This window comes from Scomber scombrus, chromosome 20 (genome assembly GCF_963691925.1).
Source record: "Scomber scombrus chromosome 20, fScoSco1.1, whole genome shotgun sequence".
NCBI lineage: Eukaryota > Metazoa > Chordata > Actinopteri > Scombriformes > Scombridae > Scomber > Scomber scombrus.
This window is the reverse complement of record NC_084989.1, coordinates 25,312,341-25,332,772: the sequence shown is the minus strand read 5'-3', so window position 1 is coordinate 25,332,772 and position 20,432 is coordinate 25,312,341. Positions and strand designations below refer to the sequence as shown.

The window sequence follows — 20,432 nt, the reverse complement described above, 5'->3', positions numbered from 1 at the left end:
TCTGATTATTATTAATTTAAATGCTTGTGTAAATAGGAGAAAACTCACCTGAAGTTTGCTGAGTTATACTACTTTTCACCAATAGATGGCGGTAGCAGCCTTGTTATCTGAATGACTGACGCTGTAATCCTTCATTAACGGAAGTCCGCTCAGTCGCAGACAGTCACAGACTGTCTTTCTGTTTGTTGCAGTGTGTCTGAGTATAAATAATATAATCTTGCATCTGGAGCACCAGTTTCTTCATTCAGTGTGTAACACAAGCAATCATTTTAAAGATACATTTAAATTACTTTACTTTTCTTTAAAGAGATGCAAAACTGGAACAAGATGGAAACAAGAAGTTGATCAAGAATAAGAAGAAGAACCCTCACTTCCTGTTTCACTGAGTCACTCTACCTCTGCTCCAAAAGCTGCTTCAGTAAAGTTTCAATTTTCAACAAAGCTGCAGCATGAAAACACAGAGGGACTCATAAATGACCCTTTAGGATTACAGGTCTCAGTAATGTCGGTCATTAAATCTAAAATCATGACACATGTTGAGTCCTCCGTTAAACTGACTGAAACACATCAAACTGATATGATGTGATATAAAAACATTGTGATGTCATGTTTGTCTCTTCCTGTGACTGACCTGCTGCTCCTGAGATCATGTTTGATAACTTCTCCACCAGATCATTCCTGTTGATCTTCTTTAAAACGCTCTTCATCACCTTCACAGCTCCAGCAAGTACATATTTCTGCACCATCAGATCCACAACGTTTTGCCTCTCTGCCTTCTCCAGCTGGGCCCATGGAATGGGTTCGATATCTCCCACGTTTTCATTCTTCAGGTGCCACTTGAAGTTCTTAAAGTCATCCTCACTTAACTCGTTCAGAAAGCTGAGGATTTCCACCTCTGACATGTTGTCTCTCTGGTGAAATCAGAGAACATTGAAGGACAGTTATACAGCCGTTATGTTTCTGTCTGTTGGTGTTTCTACAAGATCTGACTGATTGAATAAAAGGTCAGCTGATCTGGGGGACCACATCCTTGCTTTAGTTTTGATCATGGGCTTAGACTCTCTCCTCCTTACAGATTTAATTTCAGACAGTTTTATTTAATATTAACTGCACTTCTGTTGGCCCGTGTTTTAAGCAAGTAGTACACACGTGTCTTAAATAACAATTTATTTGAAAAATCTTAATCTAGGTTTAGAAAGAACCACAGGATGGACTCTGGACAATTCACCTTTCTCATTCTACTGGACTTAAGTGCAGCTTTCGATACGGTGGATCATACAATTTTACTCAACACACTCAGGAACTGTATTGGCACAGGTTGAACTGCACTAAAGTGGTTCTCATCTAACTTATCAGACAGAATATTTAAAGTCACTGCAGGGCTCAGTCCTTGGCCCCATACTGTTTAAACTGTATCTATTGCTTTTTAGCCACATAATTTACCAATTCACACCTGTATCATATCACTGTTACCCTGATGATTCCCAGCTGTGTGTTTCGTTCAGGCCTAAAAATCAAAACAGCCTGGACTCTCTGCACTGCTTTCTTGCTGCCATCAAGGACTGTATGGCCCCCAACTTCTTCCAACTTAACACAGACAAGACTGATAAGATATTCCTCTATTAGTCCCACAAAGGGATATCTTATCTCTTATCTTAATGAGGAATGATGGGCGGTGATACTGTTGGAATGTGATCAATGACCAGGACTTCAGTCTTGTCTGTGTTAAGTTGGAGGAAGTCAAACATAACACACTGTGCCAAAATAGTTTTTGACCTTCATCTTAACTTTAACCAACACATTAAGACCTTTACTCAGTCATGTTATTAAATCAGAAATCAAATCAATGCTCCCAAAAATCACAATTGAACAATTTATTCAGGCCCTCATTCTCTCCCGTCTGGACTATTGTAATTCACTATTCACATCATGTCTTAATGAAGCAGCAGTTTCCCGTCAGAATGCAGCAGAAAGGCTCCTCACAAACACTGGTCATAGAGAACATATCACTCCTGTCCTGGCTGAATTACACTGGCTCCCCATCAGCTACAAAATCCAATTCAAAATTTTACGAATAACTTTTAAATCCCACCCACCCAGCAGTTCACTACAGGTAATCTGGCTTCCTCTCAGACCAAAGAAATGCAGGTAAGATTAATTGGAGACTCTAAATTGCCCGTAAGTGTGGATGTTAGTGTGAATGGTTGTCTGTTCAATATATGTGAGCCCTGTGATGGACTGGCGACCTGTCCAAGGTGTACCCCGCCTCTCGCCCTCAGAATCTGTTCAGCTGAGTCAGCACCTCATTTTAAAAAGCTATTAAAGACACACTTGTACAAACATGTCAGGCATTTTTATATTAGTTTTATTTATTTTATATATATTATTTATTTTTTTATTTTTTATTTTTTTGTTTGATTGTGTAAATAGGAGAAAACTCACCTGATTTCAGTTTAAGTTTGCTGAGTTATACTACTTTTCACCAATAGATGGCGGTAGAAGCCTTGTTATCTGAATGACTGACCCTGTTTTTGCATTTTGTTCTGTAGGAAGAAACAGTTTATGTGTTTGTCACAGAAGTGAAGTGTCTTTCTGGGCAGAAGTTTCTAACAATAAATGAGTATAGAACAAGTATCTCTCTTTTTTGTATTTAAGATCAACTACTAACTAAACTACTAAATGTTTTTTTCACACCTTCACATCATCTCTGAGTACAGTCTGACTGGTCTGATGGTAAAAGTGAGTCAAGTCAGATGGTTCATGTTATTCTTCACTCTCTGTTTCAGTATATCAAACTAAGTATAAATATACTGTTACAATATCGTTTAAAAATCACCTGATGTAATTATATTGATATTTATTATTTTGGACCAATGAAAACTAACAAAGATTTGAAGCCTGCAGACTTTATTAACTCTGAAATATTCACATGTGAATTTTGACACAGAGCTCCTCTACAAAACTGTTAATGATGCTGAACCTTCCTCTTATATCTGAGTCATACAGAGGGGCTTTTGATTTGTTTAGGGAACCAAAAGGCAGCATATTTTTTGAAGATAGAGGTATCAGTGAATGAACAAATGAAGAAATAAAGACAGAAATACACTTTGCACTCCTGTTCCTCACAACATTTCATCTTCCCTGCACATACACTGTTCACACTTTATGTTGCGGGTTGGATGCTTACTGATGAAATGTCAAGAGTCAGATATTCACATTTTATGTCATAATGAAAAGGTCTAAACCTTCAGAGGAGGAGGAAGAGAACATATAGAGTCACCAGCTGCTGGATCCAGAGGAACTGAAACACTCACTTGTGTCACTTTCCAACACACCTCCATTTGAGATCATTTGACAGAAAATAAGAAAAAGCTTAATGTCAGCTTCTAAGTCTGCTTACCTCTGCTGGGAGATTCCTCTCTAGATTTTTCCTTCTTGGAGCTGGAAGACAACCAGAGAACAGACTGGAGTTAAATAATCTTGTGTTTAACTTGAGAATTTACGTTTTTATTCTCTCTCAAGTCTGAAAAGCGTGTAGAGGCATTTCCACTTCCTTCCCCTCCCCATTTGTTATCCAGGCTTTGTTCTAGTCACTCATGACTCTTTTTTATTCTGTTGTGTAACCCTGCCTATCTATCAATATGTATCTATATATATCTATCAATAGCTATCGATATCTATATATATCTATCTACACACATATATATATATGTATATATATATATATATATATATATATATATATATCTATGTATTCATATGTTGTTTCTTTATTTTTCAACTTATTTAAAAAGCTGAGTAGTACTTTTACTGCCTCTATCTGCTTCTGCATATATATATATATATATATATATATATATATATATATATATATATATATATATATATATATATATATGTATGTATATAATGTTTTGCAAAATACCTATCATACATCACATATATCACATATCAGAATATTCTTTTACTGTTAAGCCCACTATGAATATTAATATACGCCAAACCATGTATCCTGTATCATAGCTACATGTATGACGTTTGCAGCAAAAAAAAAACCCGTGAAAATCAGTTAAGTATTCAGTGAGTTATGATTGATTAAATACACTGACACTTCATTGCGACTGCCAAACAGATTACACTGAGTGGAGCGGGTGACCTGTCCAAGATGGCGGCCCAACGGCTCTCCAGCGTCAATAGGCAGTAGCGGTCGATGCGGCGTCCACTCTTTATTATGTCTATGGTCCAGACCGCTGCCCCCTGTGATTGACTGCTCACCAACCATCCTGGAGCCTTCCTCTTCTCCGCCTACTCCGGTAACACACAGTACTGTGTCTCTCACAAGCTCCCCCTGGCGACCAACCCAGGTACTGACACTTTCCCTGGTTCATTGCCCTTACCATGGTCTACTATCTCGTACTAGCTGTCATAAAGCTACTTCCACTGCTGTGATTAACTGGTTCCCAATTCCTGTTGTTATTTCACATTGCAAATCAATGCACAGGCACAGGTCTGGAAGAACTGTTGATCATAGTGTCCTAGTTCCAGCCAGGTCAGCTAACACCAAACCTCACATCACCAATCTAACCCTTGGGTTATTTAACATCCGTTTGCTGAACAACAAGGGACCTCTGCTCTATGATATACTGAATGATCGTAAGTTTGACTTATTTTGCTTGACTGAGACATGGCAGCAGCCTAATGACTTCTCACACCTTAACCAAACTATTCCTCCTGGGTTTGTCTACACATCACAACCCTGTACCTCTGGCAGAGGGGGTGGCCTGGTGATACTATACAGTGAAAAGTGGAAAGTGTCCTCTATTACTGTGCCTGTGTACCCTTCATTTAAGTCTATGGCTCTCCAAATTAAGGGCCCAACTCCTACCATCCTCGCCACTATTTACCGACCACCCAAGCCCAATAATGCCTTCCTACAGGAATTCTCTGCCTTCTTAACAACCTTATGTTCTGTGTCCCCATATTTACTACTGCTGGGAGATTTTAATATTCACTTGGATAGCATCAACAATGCTTTTACAAGGGACTTTACTTCATACCTTGACAGCTTTGGAATACAGCAATATATTGACTTTCCAACACACTCCAAAGGACACATTCTTGACCTAATCAGCTGTTCTGGTGTAACCCCTCATAACTGTTGTGCCTCAGATCTGCCTATCTCAGACCAGAAGTTAATATCCTGGTATCTCATTACAATGATGGACTCTTGCACCTCTGAAAAATAGGTCTGTTTCTTTTACCCACTCTGCTCCTTGGTTTACACCAGCACTACGCCAGGTCAAAACCAAAGGCCGTCGATTGGAGCGCCTCTATGTAAAAACCGGCCTTGCAGTTCACAAAGATATGTATTATAATCACATACTTCAATATAAGGATGCTCTTTCTTCAGCCAAGACCACATACTACTCAACCTTAATCAGGACAGCTGATGGGAACACTAGAGCCTTATTTTCAACTCTCAATAATATTCTGAAACCTCCTGACGCTCTACCACCTCACTTACTCACAGTCGCAAAGTGTGATGCCTTCATGACCTTCTTCAATGCCAAAATTGAAAATATCCACCAGACACTGACTGCTACAAATAACTCTGCATCCTCTCTGCACTCTTGGCCTACATCTTCCTTCAGCTCTCCTCTCGCCAGCTTCATACTGCCAACTGTCTCTGAAATAACTGGTCTCATTCATAAATCCAAGTCATCTACCTGCCAGTTAGACCCCCTACCTACCCACCTGGTAAAAATCTGCCTAACTGCCCTGTCCGCGTTAATAACTGACATCATACGTTCCTCGCTGACTTCTGGTGTTGTTCCATCATCACTAAAGACTGCCGCAATAACACCAACACTCAAGAAACCTGGCGCCAAATGACTTGAACAACTTCCTTCCCATCTCAAATCTTCCATTTCTCTCCAAAATACTAGAAAAAACTGTTGCATCTCAGGTCCACACTCATCTGTCTGACAACAATCTCTATGAACAATTTCAGTCTGGCTTCCGTCCCCTTCACAGCACTGAAACAGCACTAGTGAAAATCACCAATGACCTCCTGATGGCATCTGACTCTGGACTTCTCTCCATTCTGGTTCTCCTCGATCTGAGCGCAGCTTTCGACACCGTTTCCCATGAAATCCTCCTGGACAGGTTATCCTCCATTGGAATCATTGACATCCCTCTGGCCTGGTTCCAATCATATCTCTCTGGCCGCACACAGTTTGTTCAATTCAAGAACCTGAGATCCGGCTCCTCTCCCGCCTCTAGTGGTGTTCCCCAGGGCTCTGTCCTTGGCCCCCTCCTGTTCATTATTTATCTTCTGCCTCTTGGTCACATTCTCAGGAAATTTGATATACAATTCCACTGTTACGCTGATGATACCCAACTCTATCTTTCCACTAAGCCTTCTTCTACTCAGCCACCCATTGCCCTATCGGACTGCTGACTGGAAATTAAATCATGGCTCTCACTCAACTTTCTTAAACTCAACGGCCAAAAAACTGAGGTTCTCCTCATTGGTACCAGATCAACCTTAGCAACACTTTCTCCATGTCCATCAACAATTCCACTGTTCATCCCCTCAGGTAAAGAGCCTGGGTGTTATCCTGGACAGCACATTATCATCCAAAGCCCACATCAATAATGTTACTCGGTCTGCATACTTCCATCTACGGAACATCAACCGTCCCCGTCCCTCACTTTCACCAACCTGCACCGCTATCCTGGTAAACACCCTGATCACATCCCGGCTGGACTACTGTAACTCTCTCCTCTTTGGTCTTACTCTGAAATCTCTTCACAAACTCCAGCTGGTACAGAACGCAGCCGCCCGTATCACCAGAACCCCCTCTATTGAACACATCACTCCTGCCCTGCAGCAACTTCATTGGCTCCCTATCAAATCCTGCATTGACTTTAAGATTCTGATCCTCACTTACAAGATCCTTCACAACCTGGCACCATCATATCTCTCTGAACTTATTCACATCTACACACCTTCCCGAACTCTCCGATCCTACTCTGCCAACCAGCTCTTTGCTCCATCTGTTAACTTAACTACCATCATGGGGTCAAGAGCCTTCATGCTATCTGTCCCCCCGCCTCAGGAACTCTCTCCCACCAGACATTTGCACTTCTGACTCTGTTTCCACCTTTAAATCCAGCCTGAAAACGCACCTATTCAGAGTGGCATACTCTGTCTCACACTAACTATGCAATCACGTGATTGAGTGCTTTGAAAGGCGCCTTTAAATAAAATGCATTATTATTATTACTGGCCAATAAGATTCCTCAAATCTGGTTAAAAAATGTACTGGTTAATGAGTCAGAATCAATGAATAACTGCTCTGTTCTACTATCAGGTGGAGTGTTACTGCAGGAGGATGAAGACTTTACCCTTCAGATCCATTTCATACTTCCAGACTTCTGTATCTGTTTGATCCAGGACTGTTAAAGTTACTTCGTCCTCGTTTGCAGGCAGACGGATCTCAAATGTTTTGTGATAATCTGGTCCAAACTCCAGGTCAAAAACTGCTTTCTGAAAACCAGAAGTATCCAAAGTGAACTAAAGGTAACAAACAGCAGTTTATATTTATGTTACAAAGACTTACATCAGATATTAGAAACTGTTTGAAATACTCACATCAGGCTGTATTATAACAGCCTCAGGACAGAGAACACTGTAACTTTCACCTTTGATGAGATTACAGTTGGAAGGGGCATCGATGTATTTAGCATCTGGACGCTGTGCACTCACCTGAAGAGACATCAGAACATTATCATTATCATCAGTACAGAATGACTTTATCTCAGCAGATATATCAGCATCAGTACATTAAAAGTCTGATAAGCAACAACTGGATCTTATGTTCACTCATCTGTAGTGAGACAGCTGTGTTCATCTGCTTACATACAGTAATGTACAGTAAAGAGAAGAAGAAGAAAAGAAGAAGATAAATGTTAAATGCCAAATGTTTGGGATCATGGAAACATTTCCATCACATGGAAATGTGCGTACGCACGTTTCTACAGCTGTTGATCTTTTGGCAACACTTAGAGGTGATGCTGGGAAATAAATATAATAATACAAATTTTATAATAAATAAATGTGAAAAAAATTATTCCTCAGACTGGGTGATGTGCACATCAGAGACACATGAACAATTAACACACCCACGTGTCTGCAATTACATGAGTGGATTTAAAAGCATGCGCAAAGTGGTGCAGAAAATACAACAAGTTAACAACAATGGCTGCTTCAGCAGTATTAAAAGACATTATAAATGGTGCAATACGAAGAGAGCGTGTGTTCAGAGACAGAGAGGATTTACTGGCACATGATGACAACTGGCTCATCAGCTGCTTTAGGTTCCCGAGGGCAACTACAGCTTGATTACCCCTGATTGTCTCTGTGTGCAAAGTACTTACGTTATTAACCCCATGCGTAAAGTGTGAAATTTATTATCCCACCACCCCTGAGAGGGGCATGGACAGGGAGTGGTCGGGTGTGCGCTCAATTCCACGTTGATTGGGATGTACAAAGGAAATGTGCTTGGATTCATGTGTACGCAAAGATTCATACATCTGAATGTTTTTGTGCATACAACGTTTTCTGGATTTGAGCGTACGCCATGTTTCAGAAGGAAATCCACAGACGTCTTGTACAGGAGGCCCCTGGTCTGTTTGTAAAAGAAACAATCACTGTACAAAGATTTATGAAGACCGTCCGTGTAAACTTTCTACGAAAAGCTTAAAAAACTGCTTTCTATATCTGAGATAGCTTCTGGTGAGAAGCTTGGGGGAAGCTCGTGAGAAATTTACTTTTAATCAAGTTTTGGGACACATTGAGCCAACAATAACAGGCTACATGGGACCGAAGAAGACCATAGCGGCTGAGGAAGTTGCTTGATTTCCTCACGGAGGAGATTTTTCCACTCTCAGGCTGCAGCAGAAAAGTATCCTGGACCTGGTCGAGGAGGTGAAGGCTTTACGCATCCAAAATGCGGAGAAAGACAAGCGGCTTGCCTACTTGGAGAGCAGAGTTGAGGACCTGGAGCAGTACACCCGGATGAATGATGTGATCATTACTGGGCTCCACGTGACACCCCAGACATACGCGAGGGCGGTGACCGCTGACAACGGGGGGGAGCCCGGTGAACTGGACATCAGTTCAACTGAGCAACAAGTGGCTGCCTTCATGCAGTCCAAGGGGATAAAAGTGGTCAGTGATGACATTGAGGCATGCCACCCTCTGCACAGGAGAAACGCTACCGACAAACCAGCCATCATCATCAAGTTTGTCAACAGGAAAAGCAAAACTGCACTACTAAAACAGGGAAGGAAGCTTAAGGGAACCAATGTCTTCTTGAATGAGCACCTGACCAAAAAAAATGCAGACATAGCCAGGAAGGCACGCTACCTAAGAAAGCAGGGAAACATCCAAAACACTTGGTCTACTAACTGTAAAATCTTCATTAAGCTGAATGGAACACCTGAGGAGGCCAAAGTATTAGTTGTCAGAAATATGGAGGAGCTGGAAAAATACCAATGATCAACAGGAACTGGACAATAAGGTAACAAGTAACTGGTTTACACACAACCATGACATACACTGAAAAAAAATCATTTTTCTGCATCTGGATCCATTATCCACATGACACAGAGAATTAGTGAACATGATCATCTGGAAATGAACACTTTTGAATACACTGATCATAATACATGGGATTTGGAATATGATATTGACCCGGACAACAATTTCTTCTCTTCCATCAACAATAACTGTGACCATTATACTGATGAACTCTTCAACAGGAGAATTAAGAGCAGAAGTCTTTATGCAAATTTCATTCAAATCAAGAAGTATCTACATCAGTTCACAAAACCCTTCAGCATCATTGCCATATCTGAGACATGGATTACAGCGAATAAAGGCTTCGACTTTGAGCTTGAAGGCTATTAATTTAGATATATAAACATACAAACTAAAGGGGGAAGAGGAGATGCTATGTATGTGGACAACAATCTGAAAATCAAGTTGTTGGACAATATGTCTGCAGCAGTGGATAATATTTGGAATGCATAACACTTGCATAATATTTTTAAAAACTAGGTGGAGGAAACCTTTGCTAAAATGAGTCACAAAACAATTTCAATATTGACCTGTTCAATCAAAAGAAACATACAATGACAGATGAATTTATCAACACTATGTTTAGCATGAGCTTATTCCCGAAAAATACCAGACCCAGCAGAATCACATCTCATTGTGCCACTCTCATAGACAATATATTCACCAATGACATAGAAAATAATAAAGTTAGTGGGCTATTAATAAATTATATTAGTGATCACTTACCAGTTTTTACAGTATATGACAGAGACTATAGGATTAATAAGTCGGATGAGAAAAAAGAATACAGGAGACTGAGAACAGAAGAAACAATAAATGCTTTTAAAAATTACTTACTGGCGCAGAACTGGGATGATGTATATCAAAATAAATATGTTGATAGTGCTTATGAGGAATTTCTTAGAATATTTAACATACTATATAATAAAAACTGTCCCATAATGCAATATAGCAGGAAACTAAAATATGCCGAATGTCCATTGATAATAAAGGGTTTACAAAACGGCTGCAAAAAGATAAATCCGCTGAACAGAGACTTTTTACGACAGAAAACTAAAGAATCAGAGAATAAATATAAAAAAATAAGCTAACTAATTTTATAAGGAATAGCAAAAAAGGATACTAGAGTATTTTATTGTGAAGGATCAAGAAGAATATAATATGGATGTGCAAATAGCTTTAATAAATTCTTTGTAAATGTTGGACCTGATCTGGCAGAAAAAAATCCCTGATAGGTTAATAAATAAAAATCTGTACTCCATGTTCCTCCAAGCAGTAGATGAAAGGGAAATTACTAATATTGTCATGAACTGCAAGAACAAAAAGTCTGTGGATTGCAATGATATAGTTATATATAGAGTATAATAAAAAAAGGTAATTGAGGGGATTTCTAAACCATTAACATACATCTGTAACTTATCATTCCAAACAGTCACATTCCCTAATAAAATGAAAACGGCAAAAGTCATACCACTATACAAAGCTGGCAGCAAACACCACTTCACAAACTACAGACCCGTTTCTTTACTTCCACAGTTCTCTAAAATTATTTTTTTTTAAAAGATTTTCTCTGGCATAGACGCCTTTATTTGAAAGTGGAGAGACAGGAAATTATGGGAGAGAGAGGGGAGTGTGACATGCAGAAAGGTCCACCGGCCGGGAATCGAACTCCGCTGCGTACAGGGCATGCGCTCTAAACCACTCGACCACCTGCGCGCCCAGTTCTCTAAAATTCTTGAAAAACCTTTCAACAATCGACTGGAAAAATTCATAGAAAAAAACGAACTCCTCACTGACAGCCAATACGGATTCCGGGCAAACAGATCAACATCACTAGCATTAATAGACTTAATTGAAGATATCACAAACTTTATAGACCATAAAGAATATGCAGTTGGGTTATTCATTGATCTTAAGAAAGCATTTGACACAGTAAATCATGACATATTAATAAAAAAACTGGAACGTTATGGTATCAGGGGGGTAGTTCTTAATTGGGTCGAGAGTTACTTAAGTAACAGGCAACAGTTTGTGAGGCTGGGTGACAGTTGCTCCGCATGTCTGGATATTTCTTGTGGCGTCCCCCAGGGGTCAGTGCTGGGCCCCAAATTTTTCATTATGTATATCAACGATATAAGCAATATATCTAAGATATTGAAGCTTATTTTGTTTGCAGATGACACAAATATCTTCTGTACTGGTGATGACTCTCAGCTGGTATTGGACGAGATGTCTTCTGAATTATACAAACTAAAGATGTGGTTTGACATAAACAAGTTATCACTGAACTTGAACAAAACTAAAATAATGATATTTGGTAATGCAGAATGAATTCATAAGCTAAGATACAGATTGATGGGGTTATTATTGAAAGAGTTGCCGTAAATACATTTCTTGGGGTTATAATAGACGAAACACTCAGCTGGAAACACTCATATAAAACATATACATTCTAAAGTTTCAAGAAGCATTGCAGTATTAAATAAAGCAAAGCAGTTCCTAGATAATGAATCACTCCGCATTCTCTACGGTTCATTAGTCTCTCCTTATTTAAGTTACTGTGCAGAGGTTTGGGGTAATAACTTCTAAAGTACATTACATCCATTATTTATTCTACAGAAGAGAGCAATTAGAATAATTCACAACGCTGGTTTTCAGGATCATACAAACACACTATTCTTACAGTCAAAAATACTAAAACTTGCAGACCAGGTAGAATTACAAACTGTACAAATTATGTTTCGGGCAAAAAATAATCAACTACCAGGAAATATTCAAAGATTGTTTACTGAAAGAGATGGTTGCTATAACTTAAGGGGATTGTTTAAATTCAACTGTGTTAGGGTGTGTACGACGAGGAGAAGTTTGTGTATTTCTGTCTGTGGGGTGAGATTATGGAACAGTCTGAATCTAAAGCTCAAGGAATGTCCAAACATGATACAGTTTAAAAAGAGGTATAAAGAAATTATTTTTATGAGGTACAGGGATGGAGGTGTTTAACTGACTTAGGTGCATGTTGTTTGTATGTTGTATGTACGTAAGTATATCTATCTACGTATGTATGTGTACATATGTGGATGTGTATGTATATATGGGGATGTGTATACAGTATATGAATATATGTATGTATGTATGTATATATGTATATGTGTATGTATGTATATAGCTATTTTTGATGGACAAATGTAGCAATGATTTATATATTGATAACAGTAAATATAGATGTATATATTGACATTACATATAATATATATTAGTAAGATATTGTATGATGTTATGAATTAGTAATTCAATTTGCTAGCAAGCATTGATTTAAGAAGTAGGGGTGGGATTCAATAAGTTTTGACTTCTTCCCTTTCGGATGTGGTTGAAAGTGCATTGCATCATGTTTTCTGTTAGGTGTAAGTTCACTGTTTTCAGTGAAACCATTGTGCTTTCTTTTTTTATATGTTGTTTTTGTTTTGTTTTTTCTTCTTTTACACATTCGAAATAAAATCATCTAATCTAATCTAATCTAATCTAAGGGCGTACTCACACTAGGCAATCGTACCGTGCCCAAGCACGTTTGCCCTCTAAAATCCGGATTATTTGGCTAGTGTGAGTGCAAGTGTACCGTGCTTGAGTACGGTACACTTCCCTGGTATGGTATGCTTGGAAGAGGTGTGCTTAGGCACGGTTCACTTGGTCACGCATGCGCACTAGGGATTAATATTTTTCCCGAAAATAAGACATTTTAAATGCCGGGAAAAGAAGCCATATTCCAGGGAATCCCGGGAAATCGACGATTTTTTTTGTCTCAAATATTTTTATTGAATTTTACATGTATCACATCACATATACGTGCATGCTCATACATTGTACATTTTTCAAGTGATTCAACATAAACATAAACATCCCTCCCCTCCCACTAGCCACATCCACAAACTATGATTCCTGAGGAGTATTATTCCTGGAGTGTTGTAGGGAACTGCTGGAAGTCAAGTATTGAGTTGCAAGATACATAAATAATAAAAATAAGATAGGTAAATAAACAAACAAACAGGATGAGTAGACAAATAAAGGTAAATAAGTAAAATAAGGCAAATTTAGACACTGAGTGATACAGACATTGTAACTGACAGAAACGGACAAAAAGTAAAAAAGGAAAGGAAAGAGGGGCAGATACTTCAATCTGACTTAAGGTTCTCAAAGTATTTCAGGAAAGGTCCCCACACCTTCTGGAACTTCTTGCTGGAGTCACAAACTGAATAACGGATCTTTTCGAGGTCTAGACAGGACATGATGTCCCTTAACCACTGAGCATGTGTAGGCGGGGCAGCATCCCTCCATCTTAATAGAATCGCACGCCTAGCCAAAAGCGAGGCAAAGGACAGTGTGCGGCTTTTGGTTGGAGTGAGGCACGTGTCAACTTCACCAGTGGTGCCGAAAAGGGCAATCAGTGGGTTGGGCTCTAGCACAAGATTAAGAATAAGGGACAGGGTTTGGAAAACATCTCTCCAGTATTTCTCCAAGCTTGGACAAGTCCAAAACATGTGAATAAGCGTGGCCTCACCTCTCTTACATTTATCACATAAAGGATCAACGTCTGAGTACATACGAGATAATCTGGCTTTAGATATATGAGCCCTATGCACCACCTTAAACTGCAACAGGCAGTGACGGGCACAGAGAGATGTTCTATTTACCAGCCTAAGAATGGAATCCCATACATCGTTTGACAAATGAAAGTTTAAATCCTGCTCCCAAGCAATTTTAATTTTGTCCAGAGGAGCCTGTTTTATGCCCATCAGTTTGTCATAAATGACCGATATTAACCCCTTGCGCGATGGATGCAGACCAAGTAACATATCAGCGGTGGTCGCAGTAGTTGCCCCAGGGAAACTAGCCCTCTGAGAATGGAGAAAGTGTCTTGCCTGCAGGGATCTGAAAAAATGAGTGTTTGGTAAACCAAACTTTTCAGACAGTTGTGCAAAAGATGCAAAGTTGTTACCAATGAAAAGATCTCTAAATTTCTCTATACCCCTCCTGTGCCACTCCTTGAATGCAGAATCAGATAGTGAAGGTTGAAAGAGAGGGTTCGACAGAATAGGAATAAAGAGAGAGAGGTCATGGAAACCGAAATGCTTCCTGAACTGGGCCCACACCCTCATTGTGTGCCAAACCGTCGGACTATCAGTCCATTTACCTGGGGGGAAGAGGGAGCGGGGACCCAAGCAGAGCCAAAATGGAAACATCTCGGACAGAACTCAACTCCATCCTCACCCATGTTGGACAGTCAACTCGATTGAGATAGTGCGACCAGAAAGTAATGCAGCGTATATTAGCAGCCCAGTAGTAAAGACGGAAATTAGGCAGTGCCATACCTCCATCTTTTTTGGATTTTTGAAGATGGACTTTATTTAGTCTAGGTCGCTTGCCCCTCCATATATAGGCTGATATGATTGAGTCCAATGAATCAAAGAAAGATTTGGGAATGAAGATTGGTATAGATTGAAAGAGATATAAAAATTTAGGGAGGATGTTCATTTTAACAGAATTAATCCGGCCCACCAGGGACGTGGACAGTGGCGACCAGTGCATCAAGCGCTCTTTCACGTGATTTAGTAGAGTATAAAAAATTTCTTTGAAGAGACACTTATGTTTCCTTGTAATTGTAACGCCAAGGTAGACAAATGTATTTTCCACAATCTTAAAGGGGAGGCTGGTATATTTTAAAGCAAGTGCCTCTGTATTCACAGGAAAAAGTTCACTCTTGTGTAAATTAAGTTTGTACCCTGAAACATGGCTAAATTGAGCGAGTAAGGATAGCATTACAGGTAAAGAGGTGTCTGGGTTTGAAATAAAAAGTAAAAGATCATCAGCGTACAGAGACACTTTATGTTCAATTCCCCTCCTTAAGATCCCTGAAATATCCTTGCAGCTACGAAATGCAACTGCTAGAGTCTCTATGGTCAGATCGAAAAGCAATGGGCTTAAAGGGCACCCTTGACGGGTTCCCCTATGAAGATTGAAAGGTTGGGAGCGTTGAGAATTGGTAAGGACAGAAGCCGTTGGGCACGTATATAATAGTTTAACCCATCTAATGTAGTTTGGGCCAAAACCAAATTTTTCCAAAACTGCAAATAAATATTTCCACTCCACACGGTCAAACGCTTTCTCTGCGTCTAGAGAAAGGACACATTCTGGAATGGCCTCTGAAGGAAAGTACAGAATATCAAATAAACGACGTATATTAGAATAAGAATGACGTTTTTTTACAAAGCCAGTCTGATCCTCCGATATTATCTCTGGTAATTTACCCTCTAATCTACAGGCCAAAACTTTTGCCAAAATTTTGGCATCAACATTTAGTAAGGAGATTGGCCTATAGGAGGAGCACTCTGTTGGGTCTTTACCTTTCTTTACAATAAGACTGATGCAGGCCTCGTACAGTGTTGCTGGGAGTTTGCCTTGCTCAAAAGAATCTGATAACACTGAACACAGATGAGGGGAAAGTAATGAAGAAAATGTCTTGAAAAACTCTGCTGGGAACCCGTCAGGTCCAGGGGATTTCCCAGACTGCAATGAGGAGATAGCAGCAGCTATCTCTCCCTTTGATATAGGCTCGTCTAACCTAGTCCTATTATCATGGGTTAATGTAGGGACCTCTAAATGGTCTAGGAAATTTTCCATCAGCGTACTGTCATTTGGGAGGTCAGAAGTGTAAAGTCGGGAGTAAAAATTCCTAAATGTGTTGTTGATTTTAGAGGGATCTGAGGTGATGTTACCATCATCCATCTGGATTTTTGTGATGTGCTGTTTTGCTTTAAATCCCTTCAGCTGATTGGCTAACATTTTACCAGACTTGTCACCATGAACATAGAACAGACTTTTGCTCTGTAATAGTTGGCGTTCGATTTAATGTGTTGAGAGGAGATCGAATCTAGTTTGGAGTTCCACACGTTTTTTATATAGTTCAGGGTTCTTGATTTGAGCGTATCTTTGATCCACTTCCTTAATTTGAATAGATAGATCTAACCGTTCTTTCTGAGCTCTCTTTTTCTATTTGCACTGAAAGAAATAATTTGTCCCCTTAGGTAAGCTTTCAGAGTATCCCAAATGGTCAGACTGGAGGTTTCAGATGATGCATTTGTGGAAATCGACGATTTTTAAAAGGCAACACTAACTGAGCCCTGGTCATTTCACAAGCAACACTAAATGCAACGTGGAGACATTATGCATATATGGGTTCCCAATCTGACCATTTTTTTGTGTATTATTTTATCATTATTAAGGCAAAAGAACTCAATTTATGTCCATGGACATTATAATGAAAAGGCTATAGGCTTAATATTAGTTTGCATCCAGCGTGCTGCGTGGACTTCATTACATCTGCTGCACCGCTGCTACCACAATTATGAAATGCTAAGTTTATTATCTGTGACTCATAAAAGTAATATTTTACAAATCTGCATTATATAAACTAACGAAATTTGTTGAAGTCATTTGGAGACTTCTAAGTCATTAAACTAAGTCTTACTTTTACTGGCGTAAAGAGTTGAATCAGTACGTCTGCTTTTACTAGAGTCTTTTTTACACAAGTATCTAGTACTGCTACTACACAGGCATGACTCAGAAGAACAAGCTTGCACTTTTTAATCATAATGCGTTGTGTTAATTGATCGGCTGTGTTGTGTTTTACCGGCGCACAGCACGCGAACACACACCTGTGCATGTTTTATGAGAGTAAACTGTCTATATGTTTTTGCGCAATGTGTGGGAGGTAACCGTGCTTGAGTACAGTACGGTTGGGATAATGTGAGTGCAGGACAGCGGGGGACAGGGGAGGGGGGACATCTTTGCTTCAGCACGGTACGGAACAACTGGCCCTAGTGTGAGTGCGCCCTAAAAGAAAGTGAAGTTGGACCATAACAACATAAAGTTTTACCTCTGACAGAGGGACGTTCTTCGGCAGGAGAAACACGTCAAGATACTGCTTCTGTGTTTCTGATTGTGGTGGTTGGAGGAACAGCAGAACGTGGCCATTAATTGGCCTTCTGGTGTTAAAAAAGCTGTTAATAAAATCCAGCACAAAGGCCAGGCCAAAGATAGAGAGGTGAGGGACATTCACAACCATATGAGTGTCTGTAATGTGCAGCGGCTTCAGGATGCTCATTCCATCATCAGTGATGTGGACGACAGACAGCAGACCTTCAGGGAGCGGAGCTGTGAAAACACACATTTATTAACTTTCTTCTGTTGGCCTCATATTCAATTTAGAGTATTAAAGACCACTTATATTTGACATTGTTGGGAATCATTAGTTTACATTTACAGCAGCCCAGATTATGATGGGATGTTTCAGATGGCAGGAATGAAAATTAGTTATCCTCAGCATTTGTTGTGTAATAGTTTTAGAAAGATGAAGACAGATGGAGTACAAAATCATCATTTTCCAAATGAACAGATTTTTAGGTATCCTATTATGTCAAACGGCTTAAAGATTCTGCATATAGCTGTTGTAAATGGGGAGAAAATCTTTCCCAGTGTATGGTTTGAGCTAACATGAGCGAGATCATCAGAACCATGAATGAAGTACATTTAATATGAGATGAAACAGTGATACCAAGAACCTGCAGAATAACCCTAACATACTGTAATGATACAACAGAATAAGAAGAAACATATTAAAAACATATAAAAAAATAGACTTTAAATACATGTAGTAATTATTATATAAGACTCAAGTACAGAATGAGGATTATTTTGCTGAATATGTCACATGAAAATGCCTTGCCTAGTAGAGGTTAATGATGATGAACCATTTTTATTTTCCTCTAGCTCCCCCTTCTGGACAAACTTTACATGTTTAGCTCCACTGCTGGTAAAACTTAACTATCCAAGAATAGCAGATAGAAACTAGCTAGTAGCTAAATCTGGTCCAAAGCATCTTTTCTATGAGATAATATATTTTATATAAACAGATAAATCACAGTTGTAATAAACTCTGCAGCCTGTAGGGGGCACTAACAGGAGTCTTAATATTGCTTTAGTAAAAATCACAGAGCTGAATAATCATCTTACCATCCATGGTTTCACAGTGTGGCAGGTGGAGCTGACTGACAGCACCTTCAGGACTGGACTGGATGTTGAACAGCGGTCCTGCAGCTGTTTTACCAGCTGGTTGTAGGACTCTCTCATCCCATTGGACAGTCCAGTACTGTAGCTCCGCCTCCTTAGTCATAACAAACATGAGTCCAGTCAAAGTACACCTGAACACACCTGGACCAGGACAGCTGAACCTGTAGGACACAGAGGAGCTGATCACACAACACAGACTCATGCAGCTTTTTTCAGAATGAATTTGCTGCAGATTATTGGCTGCAGGGCGCTCTGCTGTCCTAATGGTTAAGGCTCATACTATATAAACACAATGTCCATGATTTGATTCCCAGCCAGAGGACCTTTGTTGCATGTTATATCCTTCTCTCTTCCCTTGTTTCCTGTCTCTCTACACTGACTCAAATAAAGGCAATAAAAGCTAAGAAAAGATAACATGCTGTGACTGCTGCAGTGCTTCAACAGCTGGAGAACAAACTGAACCGCTGGACAAGATGTGAGTGAAGCAGCAGCTGCAGGAATATGAAGAGTATGAAAAGTGTTAAAAGTGAAGAGTAATCACTGAAAGGAGATGACAGGACCGTTGAATCTGAACTAAAATGAGTTAAATGACTGAACAGAGTGGAACTATCTGAAAGGAGGTGAAGTGTCATCACTGAAAGAAGTTGATGAGGTTGAAGGTTGAAATCTTGTTCATCTTATGATTTGGTTACCTGTATGAAATGTTTGCAGACTCAGTCAGCATGTTGGGTGTGAAGTCCTTAAAATATAGAGAAAGACAACATTAGTTACAGAAACTGAACAGCTCACTCTCAGTCATACAGCTGACAGGATCCTCACTGCTTCAGGTCCTACTCTGCACTCTGTACTGTTTAATTATTGTATTGACTATACCTGCCAGTGAGTTGTTCTAGTCAGATTCTCTCTGCACGCCGGTTGCTGCTTCATCCTCTCTGGATCATCTCTGCTGTCCTCAGACACATTGAGGGTTGTGTTGGATGTGGACGGATGTGATGAGAGATTAGAGCCATCTGATGTGGAGAAGAAGAACAAACAGCTGATGTTAAACTCTTCTGGACGTCCTTATGGTCCAGTGATCTAAGACACATAGACACACATGAAAGCTCCAGTTTAAGGCCGGAGAGAGACTTTCTCCACAGGTCTCCTGTTGGTCTCTACTGGAAAACCTTTATCAGAAATAATAATGTCCACTTGCAGCTGGTCATGCCTTCAGGCATGAGCTCTGTATGAAAAAACACAAACCCTCTTATTAATCTGAGTAGGCGCAGTCCAACAATACCAGCTCAAAAAACACAATGCAGACCCAAACACACTGAACCTAGCTCCACTTTAGCTACAATACATGATGTCATCTAGCAAGAAGCTGGGATGACAAATCACATACATACAAACACACATTCCTGGTGGATTCCTTTATAACGTTAATGCTGTATTTCTCTGGTGTATCTCATGATGAAAGATAGTTGAAATAGTTTCCAACATGATAACTTTCCAGAGATGTAAAATCCTGTCTGAGTGTAACAAACCGCTGAGCAGCCTGTTTGGACTTCCTTTTCATGTCTCCCCTTAACAACATGCCCACCAACACATCCTCCTGTGTTGTTTTAACTCAGGACTGTTTTCACTTTGAATCATAAAAAGTGAGCAAATGCACCATGATGCATTT

General features: G+C 39.7%; 1 pseudogene; it reads right to left on the bottom strand.

The window, feature by feature from the left end:
- The window catches only part of LOC134002172 (uncharacterized), a 136,926-nt pseudogene that overhangs the window by 103,340 nt on the left and 13,154 nt on the right, over positions 1-20,432 (bottom strand).